Genomic DNA, 24,808 nt, shown 5'->3' on the forward strand with positions numbered 1-24,808 from the left:
CCATAAAAATCCTTTTCTGGGCTCCATCCAAGGAGTTGGAGCCAGCATGGTCTTGGATGGGTATTTCAGGAAGACCAAGAGCAACCGCAAAGAAGTGTCTGCCTAATCATGTATTTATCCTGATATTGTAGGAAAATTGCAACCATAAATACCTCCTGAAAACAGAATGGCCACATGGCCTGAGGCAGACTGGCAGTGTCAAGGCCATCAGTTTTGTATTGTTTTTTTTCCCCAAGAATGGCACAGAGAAGACTCTGAAAGAGATGAACTTTCTTGGACAATGGCCATATCACATAAGACAAACAAGCTCCCATGTAAGAAAGTCTGCTACAGGAATATAGCATGAAAGAAAGGATGGGAAAGTCAAGAGTTATGTGTCTGTATCCAGTTGGATCTTGGTTCACATCCCAGTTCTGGACCTTCTAGGATTATGACTTTAGATAATTTAATTAAATCTTTTCATTACCATTTTTTCCATATCATTATGCCCATAAGGTTGTGTAGGGATCAAAGAATGTAACAGATATAAAGTACTTAGCATAGCACCTAGTACTTGGTAAACACTTGAGAAGTGGTAGCTGACAACACAGTCATGATGTTTCAGTCAAAGATAAACCATGTGTATTATGGTGGTTCCATAGATTATATCGCCTCATGATTGTGTAGCAATCTTAGTTTGTACACAGTATGATGTTCAAACAACAAAATTGCCTAAAGATGCATCTCTCTGAACACGTCCCTCTTGTTAAGCAGAGTGTGTCTATGTTCTTATTTTCTCATTAACTCCTTATGCCTATATAGTGTTTCAGGGTTTGCAAAGGGCTGTTCTAAACATTCTTTTTTTAAGGAAATCTGACTAAATCATTCATATGATTAGAAAGTCAAAACAATATATGATCACACAATGAAAGTCTAGTTTACACTTCTCTCCCCTCTCACCCTCTCCCCTTTCAGTGACCAATCACCTGGGCTTCTTAGATTTTCTCCAGTGTTTCTTTCTACAAACTCACACACTCAGTGTTTTCTCTTTTCTTACACAAATGTAACACAAGTTTTGCCCTTCCCTGGTTTTACTTTATAAATCTTACTATGGACAATCCTACTGGCAAACTTTAAACATTACAATGTAGTTAGTTTCTGTCTCACACACACAGCTACATTGTATTCCATGGTCTGTAGCTCTACCATACTTTACTTAACCAGCTCCCACTGGATAGACATCTGGGTTGTTTCCAATTCCAATCTTTTATTGCTCCTGACATTATGCAAGTAGAGGCACACTCTTAAAATGAATTCCCAGCAGTGAGACCATTGAATCAAAGGACATGAGCAACTGTGTTTATCAATCCTGCTCCCTTTGGGTTGTACCACTTCGCATTACTCCCTGCTCAGCCCATACACTGTACAAGAGGAAGCAATAGCTTTGACTCTTTTCATTGTTTCTTCTGCTAACTACCCATTCGTGTCTCCAAATATTCTGTTTAACTGCTGTTTCTTCTCGTTTCCTTTGTTTTGTTTTTACCATTTTAACTACACTCAAGTGTACAATTCAACAGCATTGAGGGCATTTATAATGCTGTGTGACCACCACCCCATCTACCTCCAGAATGTTTCTGTCATCCCAAACTGAGCCTCAGTGCTCATTAACAATAACTCCCCACCCCAAGTTCATTCTTATGTACATTGGTACTTGCCCAGATAGCATGGGTTGAGGGGAGCCAAGCCTCCTACCAAGCTCTCTCAACATACTCCTGCTTTTTCTCTGAACCATCATGTTCATTTATAATAAGTGAACAAAGACTTTCATTGTATGATGAGTGATCAGGCTCCAGAGAGAGAAAATCCAAAACTCTAAGTTTCACATATATGTGGGAATAGCTCATTTTTGTATTTAATTTCCTGAGCAGGTCAAATGGAGGATTCTGGAAAGGACTGTGGTGATGATATGTGGGGCGAGGAGCTCAGACAGGCAAAGTCAGACTAAATGATGTATTTTGTCTACTACCTTGACTAAGGGAGAGTCTGGTTGTCAGAGAGAGGGGAAAGTGAGTTTGTGTTTGCAACAGAAGGTATCTTAATTTTCTAAGCCTGGAGGCACCTCCTCACCACCATTGCCCTCTCCCCAGACTTTCCAGCCTTGTAAACATTCCTCTTCCCAAGCAACAAGCCTCCTGAGGATCATGAGCCAAGGGAGTTGGGGATAAGGAGAAGGGGTGTGGGAAATAAAAGAAGGTGGTAGTAAGTAGATGGAAGTAAGTATCTACTAATGGAGATAATGCACACAAAGTGCTTAGAGAGGAATTGGTGCTCAGTGACACCCAGCAAATGGTGATGATTCTGTCGATGATAGATTCCTCTAGAATTCACTGATTGAATGGCAGCTCAAATCCTAACACTGGAGCTGTTAACGTCTTTATACTGATCTGGAATCTGTCCTCCTCTAGCTCCCACCCTGGGTCTTAATTCTACTTCTTTGGGCCCCCCACAATCTGACTGTTTTCCAAAAATACACACACATCAGACACATCCTGGTGTTTCCTCTTTCTTGATATGAATATGTTTTCAAACATCTTTCATAAAATTCTTTCTAGACCCTCATCAAACATTTTGACAGATGGGAACAAGGGAGGCAAGGAGAGAGATTCCTGTCCCTTGAAAGTGAGATGGGACGCAGGTGAGGGGCAAGTAGAATTTTATGTACCCCAAAATAGAGAAAACAGGGTAAGAAATGAGTGATTTCTTAGGTCAGAGTCTCAAAGAAATGGTTCCTCAGTTCTTAGTCCATAAGAGCACCAGTATTGGGCTCTCAGCTGGGTTATCACTGGGCAAGGGATACCAAATCTTAACAGGGCTCTTTGAAAAAAATCCCTGGGAATTTTGTTTTTATTTACTATTTCTGAAGTCCACCTCATAGGAACCCCTCTTAGTAAGATGTTAGGGGAGTGTTACAATGTCCTCCCAAAGTGACATTCTCCACCTGTAGGTGAAGAATTAAACTGTGATATGAACACTTCAAACTCCATGTTCCTAGGGCCAAATCCCACCTGTATAGAGAAGAGATCTGTTTCTCCTTTCCTGTGATAACCTGGTGGCAATGCAGTACAGAGCAGGGGGGCAACAAGCAGCAGAACAAGGAGACATTGAATATGCCTCTGCTCACTTCCCTGGGAATTCCTGTGGGCTCTAAGGACTATAATGGAGCAGTGACATCATCACCAAGTTCTAGTAATAGATCCCATTAATCTGGTTAATAGATTGGCAGATCCCTGGTGTTGACCTCATCAGGAAATGTATAAATTATGCATATGCACACTTTCAGTCTTTTGTGATTTTTTTCATCACTAGTTATCCAAGTACTCAACAGCTTAATTCCCACTCATTCATTACTTTCCACTGAGAAATTCTCTATCCATTATCCTTCATCGTCATGTCACTCTTTACTTTTAAAATCCTTCCCAGAGCAAAAGCCACATCAACACCCTCTTCTCTATTAAGCACAGCAATAATTTCAAGAATGGAGGTAGAAGTTGTCACTCATATCTAGAGCAAAGCACTGAGAAAGAAAGTCTGTGCCCACTGGTGTTCCTTCTATGAGTGCCCCCTCCACAATGGTGAACTGAATGGCAACCACTGGCTCCCTATGTCAAGTTTCCAGTAAACAGGCCACAGAGCTAGTTACAAGATGTCTGACTGGTGTAAACAGTTCCTCATTTATCACCAGGCCTGGTTATTTCTTCATGCTGGGAGAGATCCAGGTAATCCGGCATTGGGGTGGGGAAGGTTCCCCTCACAGTGCATAGATGAGAAGCTCAAGTTCAGCTCTCTTCTTTGCCTCAGCCCCAGTGTAAAGACAATGTCTGCCCAATGTCCCCTCCAGGCTGTGGTAGCATGTTCTTTCTAGAAAAGCCCACCTTCATTGATGCTCTCCAATTTCTATCCCCCTCCCCATTTTCTTTTTCTTTTTTTGATGTAGTAATTTATGAGTCAATTCCACCTACTTTGGGTCAAACGCCTCTCCTGCTTGGTCCTCTTCCAAGACAAATGCAGAAGCCACATGGGGCTGGAGAGTTGCCCTGGCAGAGAATTCCCCGACAGAACTTCAATTAATTTCTTAGGTGGCCATCAGGACATCATGCATCCAAGCCTGACAGGCTGGAGCCCTGGCTGTAGTGCTGGGGAGATATTCAGGATATTGATGCATCTCTACCTGTCTTTCAATATGAGGACCAGTTCCTGACTCCAACACTCACAAATACAATGGGACAAAGCTTTCACACTTCTAAATTTAAGAGTAGAATGAAAGAAGTGGAGCGAGGCAGCCAAGAGAAAGCAGTGAGAGGCAGGCTGCAGAACAGGGAGAGTCTTATTTCAAGTCTGGCCCTGGCCCAGATCTTCTACTCTGACCATTAACCATGCTCAACTTATCTTCAACTTCTGCACCTCCTGGTCCCTAGCACCCGCAGTGGCAAAAAAGTGTTAGATAAATTGACAACCTGGTTAAAAGAAGGGCTAAGGAACTTGCTTTGAGATTGCATTTGCATATTAATCTCACCTTGTTGGTTTTGAGTAAATGCTTATTTGGTATGCTAATAGGAAAGACTAGAGTATTCCCTCTGCAGGGACAATTTCTAGTCTGTCAGTCCTGCCTGTTAGGTCAAGCCATTCTCTTACCCTTCAACCCATGCTGTTGTTCCCATGTACCCAGCATTCCTCACTTCCATTCCTTGCCTTCCCCCAAACTCTGCACAGACCTTTCCAGGTTCTATGTCTTAATGGGACCGAATTAAATGCCACTCAGTAGATATTGCTCACCTATCCACAGTAGTGCATGGTATCTGGGTAGATACCAGGCACCTCCTAACAAACCCTAGATCTGTATAGGACTTTACATTTAGCAAAGCACTTTCATATCTGGTGTCTTATTCAGCTCTCAGACAATGTACAATGGCCAAAAGAGAGACTCATCATTCCATGTTTAGGATAAGAAGGACACAGACAGGGCAGCAGGGACATGAATTTAGACACAGATTCTAATCAAAATCCCAGCTCTGGTATCTGTTGCTTTGTGGGAGCTGGGACAAGTCTGAATCTCAATTATTTTCATCTATCAAATGGGACAATACACACCTATCCTGCAAAATTTTTGTTAGCTATAGAGATAGAATATTTAAGTTACCTAGCAAAGTACATGGAATAAAATATAAGTTCCTAAATGGCAGCAATTTTAATGGTGATGATGATGTCACAATGGTGATGACAACTATACTAACCAAGACATTAGTAGTGCTTTGTTGTTTATCTATATTTTCTGGGTTTTTCCTACAGTTATTCATGGCTAGTAGCTTCAAGCAAAAGGAAAGATCCAAGCCCTTTCAAGTATTCTGGATGAGCAGTTTATTTCTCTGCTCCAGGGCACCATGTTGATTCTGTAGAAACCCCTTTAGGAAGCCTGATGCTCTGGGCAGGTGTGGTTGAGATGCCTGGCCAAAGCCTCATTCCCCAAGCTTCATTTTACTCACTACATATTCAAGGCCAGGTAATTGTGCTCAGCAGCCACTGGTGCCTGTGTAATTGTCCCCAATTTGCTCCGGGTGGCCTTTCCAGGCAGGAGCTCTTCACAATTAGTCCTCACATGGAGATGTTGAAAGACAAGTGATTATTTTGGGGAATTATTTGTCAGCAAGAAGATGCAGCTCCAATAAGACATAATAAGGGCCATGTGTTAATTACAATCTGCAAGATGCTTTCACATCATTTCTTCAGCCACAACTCATTAGGCATTCCAGCTTCGGCTCTCTGTCATTACTGTGGATTTGTTACGATATGCAAAGAAAAAGGCATCTCAAATGAGGACAATTTAAGGACTGTGTGGACGCACCCACATGCAGGTGGTCAGCAAACATCTTAATGAGCCTAATTCTGCCTTGGATCCAAAGTACCATATGTACACCTCTGAGAGCAAGCACACCATGTGTACGCAGACACACACAAACAAAAGCAAGCAGCACTAAGAACATCTTGTGGAAAATATCCAAATGCTTCCTAATTATGTCTCTTCTGCTTCACTTCCTTTAGATGTTTTTTAAAGCAACTAGAAATTATCCCTGAAAACCAAAATTCTCAGCAAAGTATTCAGTGTTTCTGATGGCCTCTATGAGCCCAAGTCTGGAGTATGTGTCCCAAGGATATAACAGAGAACACACATCATCATGGAGTCTTTAATCTTGCTAGGGAAAAAGAGTCCATGCCCATAGAACTAGGAGCTCAAGAAGTGGCAGTGGAAAGAAAAGAGAATCTAGCCACCTTCTGTTTTTTTTTTTATTGTTTTATTATTCATATGTGCATACAAGGCTTGGGTCATTTCTCCCCCCTGCCCCCACCTCCTCCCTTACCACCCATCTAGCCACCTTCTGAATGCTGCTGGTACCCAAGAGAGAGGCCTGGACAGAAGAGGGAACCACAAGCAAAAGCAGAAAATAACCCGGCTTAGCTGGAGGAATGGATCAGGTTGCACAGGCATGGAGCAGAAGCAGGGAGCGTGGCTTTGATGAGAAGAGGGAAGGTGAAGGAGTAGGATGAGAGAGACAGAGAGAGAGAGGAAAAGAAAGGGGGAGGGAGAGAGAGAAGAGGAGGAAGAGGGAGAAAGGAGGAGGGAGAGGGAAGAAGAGTGAAAGAATGAATGAGGGTAGATAGAGAAAGACAGGAGACAGAAGAAGAGAGAAATCAACAAGGAAAGAGAAAAGAGAGAGAGAAAGAAGGAGGGGAGAGAACATGTGCACAAAGAGGAGAAAGAGGAGGAGGGAAAATCGCAAAGCATTGGAGACTGAATGATCTTGAATATCATATAAACTGTTGGGTGAAAGAAAGGGGCACTATTTAGGTTCTTAAGCCAATGTAAGGTGATAACAGAAGTTAGGTTAAATAGTTTTGAAGGTCAATTAGGGGCTGTGTACTGATTTGTTGGAACCCAGTTCTTTTGGAGCAAGTTCACTGAGCAAGTTTATCCTCACTGGGCTGTCATTTCTCTTCGAAGTAAAAGGAAATTGACTGAGAGGCAAGGATGTGTGTGTGTGTGTGTGTGTGTGTGTGTGTGTGCGCGCATGTACCTGGTATGTATCTTAGGGAGTCACATGATAGGGCTGCAGTGTGCTAATCTGAGGTTCTTGTTTTTTAGAGTAGACGAAAGAGTTGGGGGTAGACGAGGCTGGACCTAGGGGGGTAATGATACCCTTGACCTCAGAGACATTAGAGGGGAGCTGGCTTCCACAATCTTATTTTATAACTTACAACCCTGTCTTCCAATTTGGCAGGACTCTTACATGTCATGATTATCCATGACAGGATTTTTCATGTTTGCAAGAGTATATCCATTTGTAGAACTATCACCTACTTTAAAAGGATCCAAATTCCTAAGGGCAACAGCCTCAGATGTTAGCCTTTTTTCTCCCTCTTGTGAGTATGAGCTGGCTATTGAAGCCAAGACATTTTAGGATCTAGCCACAGGAGGCCAGTGCTGGGTCAGCTCTGAGATGGGCAGGAGGTTGACAGGGATTAGGGCCAGGCAGATGATGCCAGGTTTGGTTTCAGGGTGATAGTCACCAGGGTATCGGATAGCGTTGTAAGGAGCTATAATGGAGATGGGGATGAGACGTGGCCAGACCTTTGGAAAGCAATAACCCCAGAAGATTTTCCACTCTGATAGTGACGTTGAGGCATGTGACCAAGGACTGCTGTGCAGGACGGCTGCTCTACTTTGCTTGTTTGGAGAGGGGTCAGTGACTTGGAAAGGTTTCATTCAAGGGCAGGGAAGGAGAAAGCTTCTTCATCTTGCTGAACTTATGGATTGCTAGCATGGGCTCAGGAGTAGACAGAGTGATCCCAATGCAATAAGAGGTGCCGGGAGACCTTCCTGCCAGAATGCCCACATTAGTGATTCATTCTCTATAGACAACTTGGAAGGCTTTAGGATCTTCAAGAACACCATAAGTGGCATAAGTATCTGCAGAGGCGCAGGAGGGGAAAGCTGGCAGGGTGGGGGTTGGGGGAGAGAGGGAACTGGGGAAGAGGAGCAGAGGGTGAATCCTTGCGTGATTAGAATTCAGCTTGGGTGTGAAAGGTGGGTGATAAGTAGTTAGACTTTATTGACATCACCACTTTGCCAAGGTCGCCCTTCAGGAGACCATGGTCTTCAGTATTGCTGACTCAGAAGCTACCCTTTAATGCAGAGACTGGGTTAATCCTTCTCATCTCTCTTTACTGCCAGACCAAACAGCTTACCCATCGTTCAGGGCACCTGCTGTCCCAGGTCTCTCTGCCTTTCTGGCGCCATTGCCAGTGTCTCCTTCAATTCACCTTGGAGGAAGCCTCCCTTGATTCTGCTGGTTACCAGCCTAGACTTCTCTGTTTGCATTTGTTATACAACCAGGGGAGCATGGGCATTGGAGTTCCCAGACTGGAACCCCAGCTCTGACATTAGTGAGTGGGGAGACCTTGTGATCCCCCATCCCTCTGGGATTCTATTAGAGCTAACTCCTGAGGTGTGTGAAGAGTAACTGAAATGATATCTACTCAGGAGCCAAGCATGGGGCCTGGCACACAGTAGACACTAATTTATTTCTCTGCTTTCAGAAGATAGGCCCCTGAAGGTAAGGACTAGAGTGTTCTTGTTCTCTCTTTCATGACATGTCAAAATAGCTAGAACAGAGTTGTGTGTGCAGGAAGGGCCAGCAAGTACCCAGTAACCAGTGCCCCAGGGGTCTGAGTCACCACCCATAAGGACATCAACCAAGAGGACCAGACTCAACCCCAATGGGCCAAAGTTGAGTGTCTGTTCCCAGGGGTTCTGAGCAATAGTGGTAGAGGCCTACAGAGCTGGACAATGAGTTGAGGGTAGTCCCCAGGATACTACACATCGCATTCTTCTCACACCACCCCCACCACCCTATCCCTACCCCACCTCCCAGTCTTCCATACAAACCTACCCCTCGCTGGCAGAGGGAAAATTAAGATCACATTCCAGAAGACAGTACTTCTTTCATTCACAACCTTCTTGCCCCTCAGACAGCAGCTTAAAAAAAATTTCATTATCACAGTGGAAAATCTTTAGAGTTGCTGCTCTCTAAGGGATGGCCAATTAAGAAGCCACACAGCCCAATGGAAAGAACCAGTAGCCTGTGATGGACTCCCACTTTGCCATTTATGAGCTGAGCAATCTAGAGCCAGTCACTTAACCTCTCTGAACCTCCTTTTTTACATGTGTGAAATGAGAGTGCAGAAAGAAACATTTGCAGATCTTTTGAGGCATCACAAATATACATATCTATTGGCTTCAGTGTAACATTTCAATATTATATAATGTATAATGACCAGATCAGGGTTATTGGTCTAGCCATCACTTCAAATGTTTAGCATTTCTTTCTTTTGGGAACATTCAACAGCTTCTCTACTAGCTACTTTGAAATACACAATTAAATGTTGTCAACCATAGTTGACAGAATGTTAGGAGTTAGTTCCCTACCCATCTGTACCCCATACCATTATCTAGCCTCTCTTATTTTTCCCAGCCCCTAATAACCACTATTCTACTTCCCACTACTGTGGTATCTTTTTTAGCTTGCACATTTAAGTGAAGACATGTGGTATTTGCCTTTTGTTCCTGATTTATTCCACTTCAGATGATAACCTCCAGTTCTATCCATGCTGCCACCATTGACAGGCATCTGTTCTTTTTATGGTTAAATAATAATCTTTTGTATATATACCACATCTTCTTGATCCAGTCGTTTCTGAAGAATGCTTAGGTTGATTCCATATCTTGGCTATTGTGAATAGCATTTGCAGGGTTTTTGATCAGAGAGTAAAGCACATGAGCATCTGTGAAAGGGCTTTGTTAGCAGGAAGTGATATGATAGGGTGAGGGGCAGGTATTAGGAACAGCATATTTCATAGGAAGCAGTCTAAGGGTATCTGTAATTGTGCCATTTCATTGAACACATATTAATTGCATGTCTATGTGACAGACAGGGCATGGCCTGGAGGGAAACAGTGAGAAAAAGGATAGATCTCTGTCCTAAAAACACTCACATTCTGGTGGAGGAGACAGATCTGAAATGTGTCACATGAGGAGAAACTAGTGCTATGAGGAGGAGATTCGGTAATCTCTCCACATCTGTGGGACTTGGGTTCTAGGACTTCTGGTGGGTACCAAAATCTGTGGATGCTGGTGTATTCACATCTAACCTATGCACCTTCTCTGGTATACTTTAAATCATTTCTAGATGACTTAAAAATACCTAATGCAATCTATATAGTCGTTACACTCTATTGCTTAGGAAATAATATCAACAAAAACTCTGTACATGTTCAGTACAGATGCAATATTTTTCCAGATATTTTCCATCTACAGTTGGTTGACTTCAGAGATGCAGAAACCAAGGATACAAGAGCCAACTGAATGCAGGTGAAGGTCATGGACTGTGGGGCTGACAGGATGAGATGTCAAAGAGGCCCTGTCTAACTAGGGGTCACTGCCTCTCCCCAGAGGGAAGCAAATTCCTCCTCTTTCCTCTGAGAGCTGTTGATGGCAGCCAGCAATGATTAAGGACCCTCTAGTGGTCTTTGGGAACAGGAAGGCACCAGCAGCATCACTGCTAAATGTTGTTCTGGAAGCACAGCCGATACAATTAGATAAGGAAAGCAAGAGGTAAGTGTATTAAAAAGGAGGAAGCAAATGTAGTATGATTTGCAAGTGATTTGATTATATATCTAAATCAACTGAAAACTTTAGAAATAAAAAGAAAATTGACTTGGATAACTTCTTCTTATGCAAACAACAGCCAATTAACAGAATGTACTGGAAGAAAAGATGTCATTTGTAACTAGAAAAAAAAGATAAAACATCCAAGAATAAATTTATGAGAACTGTGCAGGATCTCTATGAAAAAAAACTTTAAACCTACAGTGAGAAATTGTAATAGTACTTTAAGTTAAAAGACACATTTTCCTGAGTGTAAAGTTTCAGTGTATTTTAGTTTTCCTTATTTAAAGCAATCCTAGGCAAAGTATCAGAATAGTTTCTCTTGAATAAAGAAATTTACTCAAAGTTCATCTGGAAAAACAAACCTATGAGCATAGCTAGGAAAAATGATGAACAAAAATGAAGATGGACAGCCTCACCAGGTTTTAAATGCATTTACTCCAAATCTACAGTGACTAAAACTGTTTGGCCCCGTGCATTAATAGATACACAGATTCATGGAACAGCTAGACAGAAACCTATATGTGTATTTGAATTTTATATACAAAAAAGACATAATTAAAATCAGTGGTAAAAAATTAATCATTCAATAAATGTAACGGGGAAAACTGCTCAGCCATAGTTAAGGGAGGGACTAAGTTGGGAACCTACATCACACCTTACTCCAAAATAAATTCCAGATGGAGTAAAAATTTAAATGTAAACCATAAACCTTAAAAGTTCTAGAAAGCTACATGGATGACTTTAAAAATAATCATAGGATAGGAGCGATTCTCTGAAAGTATAACACAGAACCCAAAAGTCACTAGAAACATTGACTGTGTTTAAAAACATTAAGTACAGGTCAAAAATAACATGGAAAAGTCAAAAGACAAATTCTGAGCATATTAATTAAAATAGGCTACTTCCTGAGTATTTTGGGTACTTTTGTAATAGTAGGCTAGCTGTTATTTTTTAAACAAATAAATAAAAAGACCCTTAAAGTATACTAACTCAAACCCAGTGGTTTGAATGAACAATTCAGGGAAGAGCAGCTCAAGTCCTCTAAATCAGAGGCCAGGCTCACAGAAGCCTCTCCAGCTTCAACACTGGAAGAGTGGTGATGAGAAGTTCCAGTTGGCCAGCTGTCAGTAGTGTTTATCATCTAGGCTCAAAGTCCACACCTACCCTAGAAGGGTGGGGGACATGTAGCTACTAGCTGAAGTCTTTTCCCAGAGACTCTGTACAACAGAAAGGGGAGAACAGATTTCTGATGGACAGCCAGCCATTCTACCTGCACTTAGAATTTATGTCTCAGGTAGAAATACAGAGGGCAAATATTGAGGTCTGGATTATCCGAGTCCATCTACATCTGTTTTTCATTCTATTCAGATAGTTTTTATCATTTGCTTTGTTAAAATAGCAGCCAGCACCATCTGACCCTGGGCAACAGTGTGTCTCAGGAGTGTTGAAGAATGAATAGCAAATGTGAAGAGACTTGCTTATATGCCCAGCCAGTAACAGGTCTTCCATAAGTCTCCTTTTTCCGCTCCTCTTCACCCCCTGCTCCCATGAAAACCTTCCAAACTGCAAAGGTTAGCTGGCTCCTCCCTGCCTCTCAGCCTTCCAACTTGGGCTGCTAATTAGCTCCTTCTCTGGAGCTCAGTGAAGGGGGAGGGCAGGGACTTTGTACACGGTCTCCTAAGGAGAGGCATCCCGTAGAGCTCTGCCACCTGGTGCCACCAAGAGAACTCTGCTTCTGAAGTGCACAGCAGAAGCCTGGCCTTGTTCTCTGACTCTCATATTGGTTAAGTAAGTCACCTCCCCTCACTGGACCTCAGTTTCTTCTGCCTATAGAAGAACCTGCTGTGCACACAGCCTTAGCCTTGGCAGTAGGTGGAATAAACCATAAGAAAGTCACCCCAAGTCTTTCAAATTGCCTCTTAGCAGAAATCTCAAGTGGCCTAGGTGCTCAGATACTGAGGGTTCATGGTATATTTGTCCATTTTCTGCTATTATCATTAAATACCTAAGTTTGGGAACTTTTAAAAAAAAAGGAGGTTTTTTGAATTCACAGTTCTAGAGATTCAAAACATGGCGCTGGCATCTGCTCAACTCTGGTGAAGGCCTCATGGTGGATGGCATCTCGATGGCAGGAGCATATGTAAGAGGGAGAGATCACACTGAAGACAGGAAGTCAGCACTGACCTCCCACTAATCCCTGCCTCTTAAAGATCCACCACCTTCCAACATGGCCACACAGAGGACCAAGCTCCCAATACGTGAACCCTTGAAGGATAAACTACATCCAAACTATAGCAGTGTGATTCTCATCTCCTGAGTCCTAACTCCTGATTCAAAGTTCTTTCAGCTTCTGTTTTTAAATGCCTAAACCCAAAGGTACTGAGATCAGCCTTTGAAGGAGAACCAAAAACATTCACAGCTCACCAGGGTCAGGGAAAAAATATGTTCAAATCCCAGTGACTGGCTCACTGCTTCCCTTCTTCCTTCAGCATCTAGGAAGCTCTCTCTGCCCTGCACTGGGGATGCTGACAGCCAGGCACAAAGAGCATCTCTGAACTTGGGGAGTCAACCCCCTGCCTCCCACGCCCTTGCTACAGCCATGAGGTTGCTCTATGCTATAGCAATGGGGTTTAGAAAGGAGCACCAGCTTCAAGAGAATGAGGTCAGGGGCCACACTGGATAAGGACAATTCTGTGGAGACAAACAGATGGCAGAGTGGGCCCCAAAACAATCTTCTTGTCTCTGCTCTGATGGAACTGGCTAGCTCATGGCCAGTCCAAATATCCCAGAGCCATGTCAAGCAGAGCAGACCCAGTGAATGAGAACTGTGGCCCCTCAGAGCACAAAAAGCCACCTCATGCCAAATTTGCATCTTCTTCCTGTCCATTAACAAGGGCCATTGCATAGTGGTCAGGCACATAAGTACCTTGACCACATCCTGGGTTCAGATTATGGCTTTTCCAAGTACTAGCTGTGTGATTATGAACAAATTTTTTAACTTCCCTGAGCCTCTGTTTTCTCATCTATAAAATGGAGATATAATAACTCCCAGTAGTGAGGATTAAATGAATTTTATGTTAGAAGAGTGATTGATATGTGATCAATGCTGCCACAAAAGTATGTTCAGAGTATAGTCATACTTCTTTGTGAAGATCATTCCTTATTTTATGTGGCATGTGGAGTTGACAAGTTTCCTTCACACTCGTTATCTCAAACACAAGTTCTCAAACTTTGTTCATCCATACAATAGGATTCTATAAACCTCATAACACAGGGAATTTTAAGTGGTTTCATTTATTGCTGTATCCTTGAAGCCAAGAGAAGTGCGTGTACAGAGGAGATGCTCAGTAGGTATCTGGTGAGTGGGCAGATGGGTGGATGGGTGGATAGATGGATGGATGGATGGATGGATGGATGGATGGATGGATGGATGGATAAACAGGTGGATAGATAGATAGGGGACTCCAACAAACATTTATTAAGTCTATTATATGCATGCAGTGAAGATTCAAAGGTTTAAAACTATGGTTCTTGCCCTTTGAAAAAGGACTGAAATTGACTAATAATTTATAAATAATGAAATGCAATTATTTTGTGAAATATTAGCCACAAAGGCAGTGGTTTTCAGTGCTGATTTTACCCCAACAACTCTGAAGGACCAGACCCAACTCAAGCAGAGGTGATGGCTATCTACATCAGGGGAACTTCTAAGGAAGTCCTGAGGGAGGAGTGTGGGTACCAGCCCTTGAGAATCTCTGAGGTTGTTTATGCTGTTGGTGGTACAAATGTCTTTACTTAGTCAATAGTAGCCTTCTCAGTTAATAGATCAACTGGCAATACTGCAATGTTTCTGTTCAAGTAACCCTTATCAGTAGCCTAATGTTACTTCACAATGCATATATCATTCACTTCACTTTATCTCATAACACAAGAAGGTCAAGTGTAGCACATTTATACATAGATAGATAGACCGCATTCACATAACTTCCATTTCAGTATATTGTCATAATTACTCTTCGTATTATTAATCCTTTACTATATCTAATTTATATACTAAACTTTATCATAGGTAGGTATGTAGAGGAAAAAATAAGTGCATATAGGGTACAGTACTATCAGAACCACTGAGGGGGTCTTAGAATGTATCCCCCATGGGTAAGGGTAGACTATTGTATAATGGGTTTTGTTTCAAATTTTTACCATTATGTCATAAATGAACTGGCTTCACACTTCCTTACCATCCTTCTGCCCTCATCTTTTTTAGTCTATTTTGGTCAAAGTGTTCTGTATCTCATGTTCAATGTAGTTTTCACACAAGGAATTTGAACAAATTCCGCTCCCTTTAGCCACAGTAGAAGGGAGCAGTAGAAGATTTCCTTTCAAAACTCAGTGTTCCTTTGGTGCTCTGTCCTTTGGTGCTCGGATACAGCAGGGACTTGGGTACATGTCCAAGGTATGATTAGGGACATGCAAATCAAATGCACAAGAAGACACTACTTCACAGTATCTAAACAAAAAGACAGACAAAGAGGAGTGTTGGCGAGCGGTGTTGGAACCTTCAGATATTGCTGGTGGGATGTAAAACGGTGTAAGTTCTGCAGAACACACCCTCCAATAGTTTTTAAAAAGCTAAACTCAATGTTATCCTAGGATTCAGCCATTCCACTCCTAGATATACATCCAGTAGAACTGAAAACATGCATTTCATACCCAGCAATTTGTACACACATGTTCATAGCGGCATTATTCACAACAGCCAAAAACTGGAAGCAATCCAAAAGTCAATAAACCAATGAGTGAATGGATGTGGGATGGCCATACAATAGGGTATTTTTATTCAGCCATTCAAAGAAATGAAGTTCTGATACATGGTGAACTTTGAAAATATTATGCTTAGTGAAAGACACAAAAGGCCACCTACTATATGAATGCCTTTCTATGAGAGCCCCTGAAGAAGCCAGCCCATAGAGATTAAAAGCAGATCACCCGTGTCCCAGAGGAAACCCATCCCTGAAATGCATCTAGTGGGAACATGGTTATCTTATTAGGTCCTTACCACACCCTGGAAAAATAGAATTTTATTTAAAACTCACTGGGGATTGCCTGCTTCAAGAATTCCTGGCAGAAACTTCCTGTATATACTGCTTAATTACCTACTAATTTACCTTTGTTCCTCCAGCCTAACGTTCACAATGTGAACCTGTTTCCGGCCCGGTGTTGCTGTGCTCTGCACAGGTGATGTTCTTAACATGGCTATCAATCCTGCTGACTGCCTGCCAGTGAAAACGCTTCAAAGCATTTTGCCAGCTTATATCTGAAGCCCCCAGTGTAACCTGCTTTCTAACTGTCTCACTGTGGGTGAAAAATTGGCTCCCACCACACCCTTCTTTTGAAAATGCCCCCAAACCAAATCAAAGGTCCAAATTATGAGGCAGATGGTAATCTTTTCATGGAATACCTATTTTTCAAACTGACACTTAGCCTACGTGAAGCTCTCAATGGGACCAGACTGAAGAAGCAAAGGTGGGGAGAAAGGAGCAGAGAAAGCTCAGGAATGTTGGAAAGCAGAAGTTCAAAAGTGAAGTGTGTTTTGCCTGCTGGGCTGCCAGGTGCTTTGAGTAGAAGGTGTGGATGATGGCACCAAGCTCTAACCTCTGCACCCAACAGAGGATGAAAGCCCACCTCTGCAAAACCAGACAGGCAGGGAAGACTGTTTACTTCTCAATTCATTCCTGATCAATGTTGTCTTAGGGGACGCCTTATCCAGAGGGGATCTCTCCCTGGCATATCACACTTCCTATCTCTAATTTGACCTGGACAGCGAGGCAGCTTTGCACTGGCTAAGCTGTTCTAGTCTGTTGTGATTGCAGGTGTTGTTCTCTATCTATGACATACCATTCTGGCTTTCCTTTACTGATTTCAACTGTCCTTAAACATGTATTTATTTGTGCTCCAAAGAATGAACTATTTAAAAGAGACAAGAATATAAAAATAATTAAATAGGTCATACATATGTCAAAAATCTGAAAGATGGTGCATGGATGGGAAGCTCTAATCTAACCCAAACTTATGATAGTTGTGTGAGTCATCATCTCATTCCTCTTCTGAAACATACACACACTCATATCCAGTATTGGTGATGGAGAGCTTACTCCTCTCCAGAGTTCCTACCCATCTATGGTTGGTCAGCTCCAATTATGGAAAGTGAGAAATTTTACAGAATGTGTCCCAACAATGATGTTCTTCATCCCCACCCCCCAATCCTGGCCCTACTGCTGCCCGTCTTTGCAGGTGGGATTTGACCATTCTCACCTGGTGTGTCTAGAGCTGAGTTCTGTGAGTCATTAGTGCTCTATAAAGGTTTTAAAGTGGAGTTGGGTGAGTTGTTCAATAGCTCTAAGGTTCCAGTATAAGGAAACAGCTTTCTCAACTCTGATCCTATGCATTTGGGCAAAGGAAGGTGAAATGACCAGGCAGACCAGGCTGTCTCTGCACAGACCTGTCTGTGTTATGAATTCTGGAGCCCCAGAATGAATAGGCAAAGGCTGGAACCCACTTAACACACACACCTTAGACTTCTTCATTTTCTATGGGGGCCTCTGATAGAGAGGCCCTTTAGAGTTCCAAAGTCAGTCTCCAGCTTCTCTCTGCTACACACCCAAGTGTGTGTGCACAAACACACACATACATACACACACAGTCTTCCCAGTGAGTACACAGGGCCAACCTCTGTACATCTATCCCATGAAGTGATGGTTCTTGCCCATCCCCTCTTGCCACTTCAACATGCATTTTCAGGGGAAACTGTGGTTCTCCTACTGCCAGGTGGGCCCCTGACTCCTCCACATTCCACTTGCTTCCTTCCCACCAGCTTCAGGGATCCTGCTGCCTTCTACCCCTTGAGCTGTTCCCAGCTTCATCCTGAGTAGCTCCTGAGCTCCTCCTTCCTGGTTGCAGCGTCCTCAGTTGCCCTCTCTCAACTTCCTAAGGCCCAAGCCCCAGGGCATTTTGCTTTCATCCTGTTCAGCTGTCAGTCAGTGCACACCAAAGTAAGCAGGACCACAGGCAGAGGACATGATAGATTCTAGGCCTTGCAGACAAATTCCCTCCTGCTGGGCACTGAAGCCATCTTCCATCCCCTTTGATGGCTCAGGAAGTCTCCAGCACTGCTGTGTGACATTTATTCCTGGACCCGGCTCCTCAGTGGGGCCCCTTGCCCAGGAAAAGTCAGTTAAGGCTACTCCCTGCCAGCCTAGGAGTCCCTGCAGTCATAGTTCCTGTCCTCCTGGCTGTCACTACACAGAAACCACTGGCCACCCCTGCAGATGGCAGGCACAGGGAGGGGCCACTTGGAGGCAGGCTGTGAACACTTGGGAACTTTCTGAGCCTTTGTACTAACATCCCTGAAAATGTTTGAATTTTATTTTTCTTTTTTAAACCTTTATTTTCAACTGGTCTGAAGTAAAAAAGGTGGCCTCTTACTCCTTTCCAGAATTTTAAGCCAAAAAGCATTTCACAGCTCCCAATTTGCTGTTCTGAGGCGGGTCAGGCCTCCCGTAATTCCCACTACAGGATCAGGGCCACCAGCAACCAACCAGCGTGAATGGGTATGTGCCATAGATTGGATGCTGAATGTCCTCAAATGCTTTGTCTCCAGGGAGTGCTACTGCGAAGTGGTGGAAACTTTGAAAGGTGTGGCTTGGTGAAGGGCTTTGCAACATTGCAGGCATGCCCTTGGAGGGGATTGTGTGACCCCAGCTCCCCCTCCTCTCTTCTGTCTCCTAGTTGACGAGATCATCAGCTTTGCTTGTCCACATGCTCCACCCTGATGTGCTACCTCACCACAGTCTCAAAGCCACGGGGCCAGCTGACCATGAACTGGAACCTCCAAAACTGTGGGCCTCAAACCCCTTTTCTCTTTATAAATTGATTATCTGTACAGTGACACAAAGCTAAAACATCATGGCGTTAGGCAATGTGCTAAGGGCCAACCCTGTTCCAGAAACAGTCCGTAGAGGTGGCAGCTTTTGCTCTTCTTGCCTGCTCTCTTTTTTTTTTTTTATTTTTATTGTTTTATTATTCATATGTGCATACAAGGCTTGGGTCATTTCTCCCCCCTGCCCCCACCCCCTCCCTTACCACCCACTCCGCCCCCTCCCTCTCCCCCCCACCCCCTCAATACCCAGCAGAAACTGTTTTGCCCTTATCTCTAATTTTGTTGTAGAGAGAGTATAAGCAATAATAGGAAGGAACAAGGGTTTTTGCTGGTTGAGATAAGGATAGCTATACAGGGCATTGACTCACATTGATTTCCTGTGCGTGGGTGTTACCTTCTAGGTTAATTCTTTTTGATCTAACCTTTTCTCTAGTTCCTGTTCCCCTTTTCCTATTGGCCTCAGTTGCTTTTAAGGTATCTGCTTTAGTTTCTGTGTGTTAAGGGCAACAAATGCTAGCTAGTTTTTTAGGTGTCTTACCTATCCTCACCCCTTCCTGTGTTGCCTGCTCTCTTTCACCTGGACAAAACAGGGGCAGAGAGACAGCCTTGGGAAAATGCCAATCAGACACTCCAGGAAAGGGATACACCAGGAATATGTCCAGCCCTGTCCCAAGGAGTCAGATTGAAACAGAGAGAGGCAAATTGGCTTTGAAGACACACCATCCTCAAGGTCCCACAGGCTGGCTGTGTCACTTACTGGCTATGTAAATGTTAGCGAGTTGAGAAAGGATGGGAGTTGTTATTCCTGGGACTCCCTTGTACTCCTGTCAAGAGTGGAAAATGGCACGAGTTTTGAGGGGACACTTGACAATGCCAATCAAAGTCTTTTATAAATAAGCAAAACTAATTTGGGGTTTAAAAAATAATCAATGCATCAGTTGCCTCTGGACTTGGGCAGAGAGACTCACTGGACAGGCATGAAGGAACTTTCTGGGGTGACAAGAAGATTTGTGCCTCTATGTAAGGAAAAAACCCTGCAAATAAATGGACAGAAAGACCATTCTATTGACTCTGCACACAGTACTAATGCACACAGATCCTTCTAACCCTATGGCTTGGACAGGGCTATACTGATTTTTCCCATTAGGTAAAAAGGCAGACTCTAGGATACAGAGAGGTTAAAAAACTCACCCAAAGTCACACAACAATAAGACGAACAAGGGCAGAAATTACAGAATCTCCTTATTCTGGAATTCACATCCCAGAAAGAGAGAAAAGCCTCAGAGCTGGGGTAAGGAGAGCTTGCTGAAGGATGGAAAAGCCCCAACCAGGTGCCAGAGACTCCCAGCTTAGAGAGGGGAGACAAGTGGCTCTCTACTACTGTCCAGGTGAAAGAGAGCAGGCAAGGAGAACAGAAGCTGCCACCTCTACGGACTGTTTCTGGAACAGGGTTGGCCCTTAGCACATTGCCTAATACCATGATGTGTTAGCTTTCTATCATTGTACAAAACACCTGAGATAATCAACTTATAAAGAGAAAAGGGGTTTCAGCCCCATAGTTTTGGAGGTTCCAGTTCATGATCAGTTGGCCCCGTGGCTTTGAGGCTTCTCTCTGAGGACACCTTTGGTCTAACAATGATAATATTGTATCACTTCTCAGCCTTTTGGCTAAGATCAAGTGTAATACTGTAGTCTATTTTAACACTTTAAATTTTATAAAACCCCTTCACACAGACATACACAGTTGCACTCACAGACACACACATGCATACACACACACACACAAACACAATCTCTTGTTTCATCCTCACAACCTGGAAGATAGACATCCTTCTTTCATTCTCTTCTCCTCCTCCCTTTGTTGTTTCCTTTCTCCTTTCTATCCCGATGGTGGGCAGCAAACAGGGTGCAGGGGTAAAAAGCTCACACTCTGCAGTCAGCCTTCTAGGATTTGAATTCTGATTTAGCAGACATGTGTCTTTGTGGCATGGTATATTTTAATCTTCCCGTGCCTCTGTTTATCAAGTTATAAAATAGTAACACCTTGCTAAGACATCATAACTAAATGAAATCATCCATACAAGCTATTATTATTACTATTACTATTAATTTATTGCACATTGTAAATGAGAAAGCCAGAACTGAGCCCAGTTCGCAAGGCCGGAGGAAGACAAACGCTGATGAATCCATGTCAACATGCTCTCCCTCCCAGAGCAAGCACCCCAGATTCCCTCTGCTCTGGCTTCAAGGATTTTGCCCTCAAAGAGGGATTGCCTTTTGCTCACCTGAAAATTGTCTCCTTCCTGAGCTGACTGGAGAAAGAGGTCACTGGGCTCATCCCCACTGGGATGACCTTTCACCATGTACCCTCCCACTACCCAGCAAACAGCATGGAAGTCTATTCTCTTTAAAGGCGTAGCCAAGAGGGGAGCCACATGGGATCGAAGTGATGGAGAGGAAATGACTTCTGGGCCCCCCTATCTGCCCATCAGCAGATAGGTGGAGAGAAGTTAGGTAGAAAAGATGGAGAACCCTAAACCATGAGTATATGTGTGTATGTGTATATGTGTGTGTGTGTGGGAAGAGAGAGAGAGAGACTACATTTATGGCGTATTACACTTATTTGATCCTTATTAAGAGGGACAGATATTCTTTAATCTTATTTTTTAGATGAAATTGAGTCAGAGAGAAGCTGAATGACCCCAGCCCCAGGATTGACTGTATTCAGGCTCACTCTAAGTTATCAGCATGCCATGACAGTATTGCATGTCTGGAAACTTCCTTGGACAGCTCCACCTCTGCTGGGAAGGGGCACTGCTGATATCACAGCAGAGTCAAGTATCCATCCTGCAGGACCCAGGGGCTTTCTTCTCCTCTGCTCCACTTCCAGGCATTGCTGACACCTCCCCGAGAGCACCTCCCCCAGTGGGTGGCTGGCATTGGCTCGGGGGCAGGCCATTATGGAGAACCACACTGGGCTGAACACTGGGCCTGGGCAAGAAGGGGCTGTGGCAGGGTATAAAGCCACACAAAACATGGGTGCTGGCTTCTGGAGCTCAGACGCCATACTCTAGACTGAGCCACCATTATGACTACAGCTGGGAAGAGCAATTTGTTCATATTTTGGCTGTCAATGATACTTTGTAAGTCTAAGTGAGATTTTGTGTCTTAATTAAGACAACATCTGTCTTTAGGGAGCCCCTTCTGTCTGCCAATCCCTATGCTAAGTGCCTTCTAGAGCATAGCCTCTGTTGCGTTTCATCTTAATTGACAGACGTACTGTGACATAGACACCACTATATTACCACCTTGCACATAAGGACACAGATACTTGCCTGAAGGCCACCCAACTCAAAAATGGTAGAACCAGAATTGGAACCCAGGCATTATGATTCCAGAGTCTCTGCTGAACAGTGAGTATAAATCTCACACTGTAAAAAGCTCTCTACTGAGCCTGGGAACAGCTAACACACATAGGGGCATTCAAATGCATTTTCTGAGACACTCCACAATAAGTGGAACACCTCAATCAAAACCTGTAAGATTAGCTTTAACTACAAAGATGAAATTCTCTTCATTTAGTTTGCTCTTCATAGTAAGCTTCTCTTTATATTGACTAGGGTAGAGGCCACTGGGCTTGAAAATAGGGCTGTTAGCAGCCAGGTGTCCTGGGATAGTTATTTTATCTCCCTGCAGCCTGGTCTCCTCAAATAAGATCTAGTGGCCCTGTCTGCCCAGCATAACAGAGACAACACTAACCAATGCCACCACTGATGGGCCAGGCACCTGTCTGCCCTGTCCAATTTGAACTGCACTACAACTCTGTAAGGTAGGTAACACTTACAACTTGTGTTTCACAGAGACAAAGCAGGGACTTGAAGGGACAAATGACTTGTCCAAGATTCACCAACTAGTAAATGACGTATACATGTTCACTCTATACAAAGCCCTGATCTTGAACCACTGACAAGCCTGCCAATACTCTATAAACTGTAGAGTCCTACAGAAGGGAAATGTGCACATGTAGATGACAAGTATGAATGTGTCCCTCTCCTGAGCTCCAAGCACCTGAGCTCTCTGAGCATCTGGGTTCCTGCTTAATCCTATCTATACATATCAGGCTGACTGCCTAAGAAGTCTAGAAGAATCCATTTCCTCTAATTTTAAAAACCTCCTTCTGCCCAATGACATTTATCACTGGAAACATGTGCTCCTCCCATTCATCAGCCAGCCGTGTGCAGCCCTCAACACAGGGCAGGTGTTTGACTAATGTGTCTACAGGAATGTGGAGGTGGGACCTACCTCAGATGATGCCTGAGCAGATCAGATGCTGTTCCTCCAGGCCCCGGTGCAGAGTGTTTCTGCACTCCTCTGTGGGCTCTGGTGTAACTGCCTGAATTGAGGCAAGTCCTGGAGCAACTCATTGATGACTGACCTCTTCAGCACTGTCAGGGAACTGCCTCTCATAGCCCTCAGCCCCTCTCATCTGCCTTCAACCATCCTCATCCCAAACAGCATTAGAAGTGCACTCACTAAGGCTAAGCCCTATTTTAAATTCTTGATGTGTGTAGCTCACTAATCTTCATAGCTCTTAACTACCAAGTTTACTGGAAAAGGTCTTGTATGGTATTATTATATTATAGTATTATATATTATATTATCACATCATATTGCTTGAATTGGTAACACAATTACAGGATAAAAAATACAAAAGGAATAAAAGGATGTAAGTCAAGCATACCCAGGAGAGGCTGTCCTGAAATGGCTTCTAATGGGAACAAAAACGGGCCCTGCTGTCTGCCTTCAGTGAAGCCAGCCCTTCACTGACTCCCTGCTGTCAATGAGGCTGGATGAGAGCAGAAGACTCTTAGCCCTTGGGACAAGACACTGGAGCCTGAGTGTCTTTAGTTCATTTTCCATTGATGTAATTGAATGCCATAGGCTGGGTAAGTTATAAAAAGAAGAAGTTTTTGCTGGTGGAGTGACTCAAGTGGTAGAGTGCCTGTGTAATAAGTATGAGGCCCTGAGTTCAAACCCAGTATTGCCAAAGAGAGACAGAGTGAAGTTTATTTAGCTCATGGTTCTGAGAGTTGAATTGCATGGTGCCAGCATCTGCTCGGCATCTGGTGAGGACCTTCCTGCTGCATCTAACATGGTGGAGGGTATCACATGGTGAAACACCAACCATGCCATCTTGGGTCTTTCTTCTTTTTCTTATAAAGCCACTCGTGCCATCATAAGGGCCCCACCCTCATGAGCTCATTTAACCCTGATTACATCTCAAAGGCCCCACCTCCAAAACCATTAACGTATGACATTGGGTACAAGCCTTCAACATCAATTTGGTGGGGACATTCAAACCATAGCACTAGGATAAGCTGATGTTTCCCAAGCTTGCATCTTCCAAGGACCACTGTCTCAATTTTTACTCTATCCACATAGTGCCTCTACTTTTCGTGTTTTACCTAAGACGCACCTTTAAATCAGCTCATTAAAAATCAAACATTTAAAAAGGAAATTTAGTATCACTCTTCTAAAGAAGGCAGAATAGAGTAGTTACTAAGGATGTAGCCCTGGGGGCCAGGCATGATGACATAAGCCTGAAAACTCAACTGTGCAGGAGGTGGGGAAATGAGGATTGTGGTTCCAAGCAAGCCTGAGCAAAAAAGTTAATGAGATCCTATCTCAAAGAACAAGCTGGGGTACACCCGTAACCCCATCTACTTGGGGGCAGGGGAGCATAGTTAGGAGGACCGCAATCCAAGGCTGACCAAGACAAAAGCATGAGACCCTATCTGAAAAATAAACTAAAGCAAAATGGTGCTGGGAGGCATGGCTCAAGCACGAGACCCTAAGTTCCAAACCCACCAACTGCCAAAAAAAAAAATTGTAAACTCTGGATTATATCTAAGCTCAACCCTTTCCTGGCTGTGACTCTAGGCAGTTTACTGAAATTCTCTGAACCTCAGTTTCCGTATCTGTGAAACAGGAGAACTAGCACCTCTCTCAGAGGGCAGCTGTGAGGATGAAATGAGTTACTAATCGTAATATATTCACCTCCCTGCTTAGAGCTTGGTAAGCACTGGCTACTACTTATAGCAAGTGTCTGCCAC

At 43.5% G+C, this 24,808-nt stretch overlaps 1 pseudogene; it reads left to right on the forward strand.

Annotated features, from left to right (window-relative positions):
- The first annotated feature begins 20,343 nt into the window (after positions 1-20,343).
- On the forward strand, positions 20,344-20,422 carry LOC141425115 (U2 spliceosomal RNA; annotated as a pseudogene).
- The last annotated feature ends 4,386 nt before the right edge of the window (positions 20,423-24,808 follow it).

Source organism: Castor canadensis, chromosome 7 (assembly GCF_047511655.1).
Source record: "Castor canadensis chromosome 7, mCasCan1.hap1v2, whole genome shotgun sequence".
Lineage (NCBI taxonomy): Eukaryota > Metazoa > Chordata > Mammalia > Rodentia > Castoridae > Castor > Castor canadensis.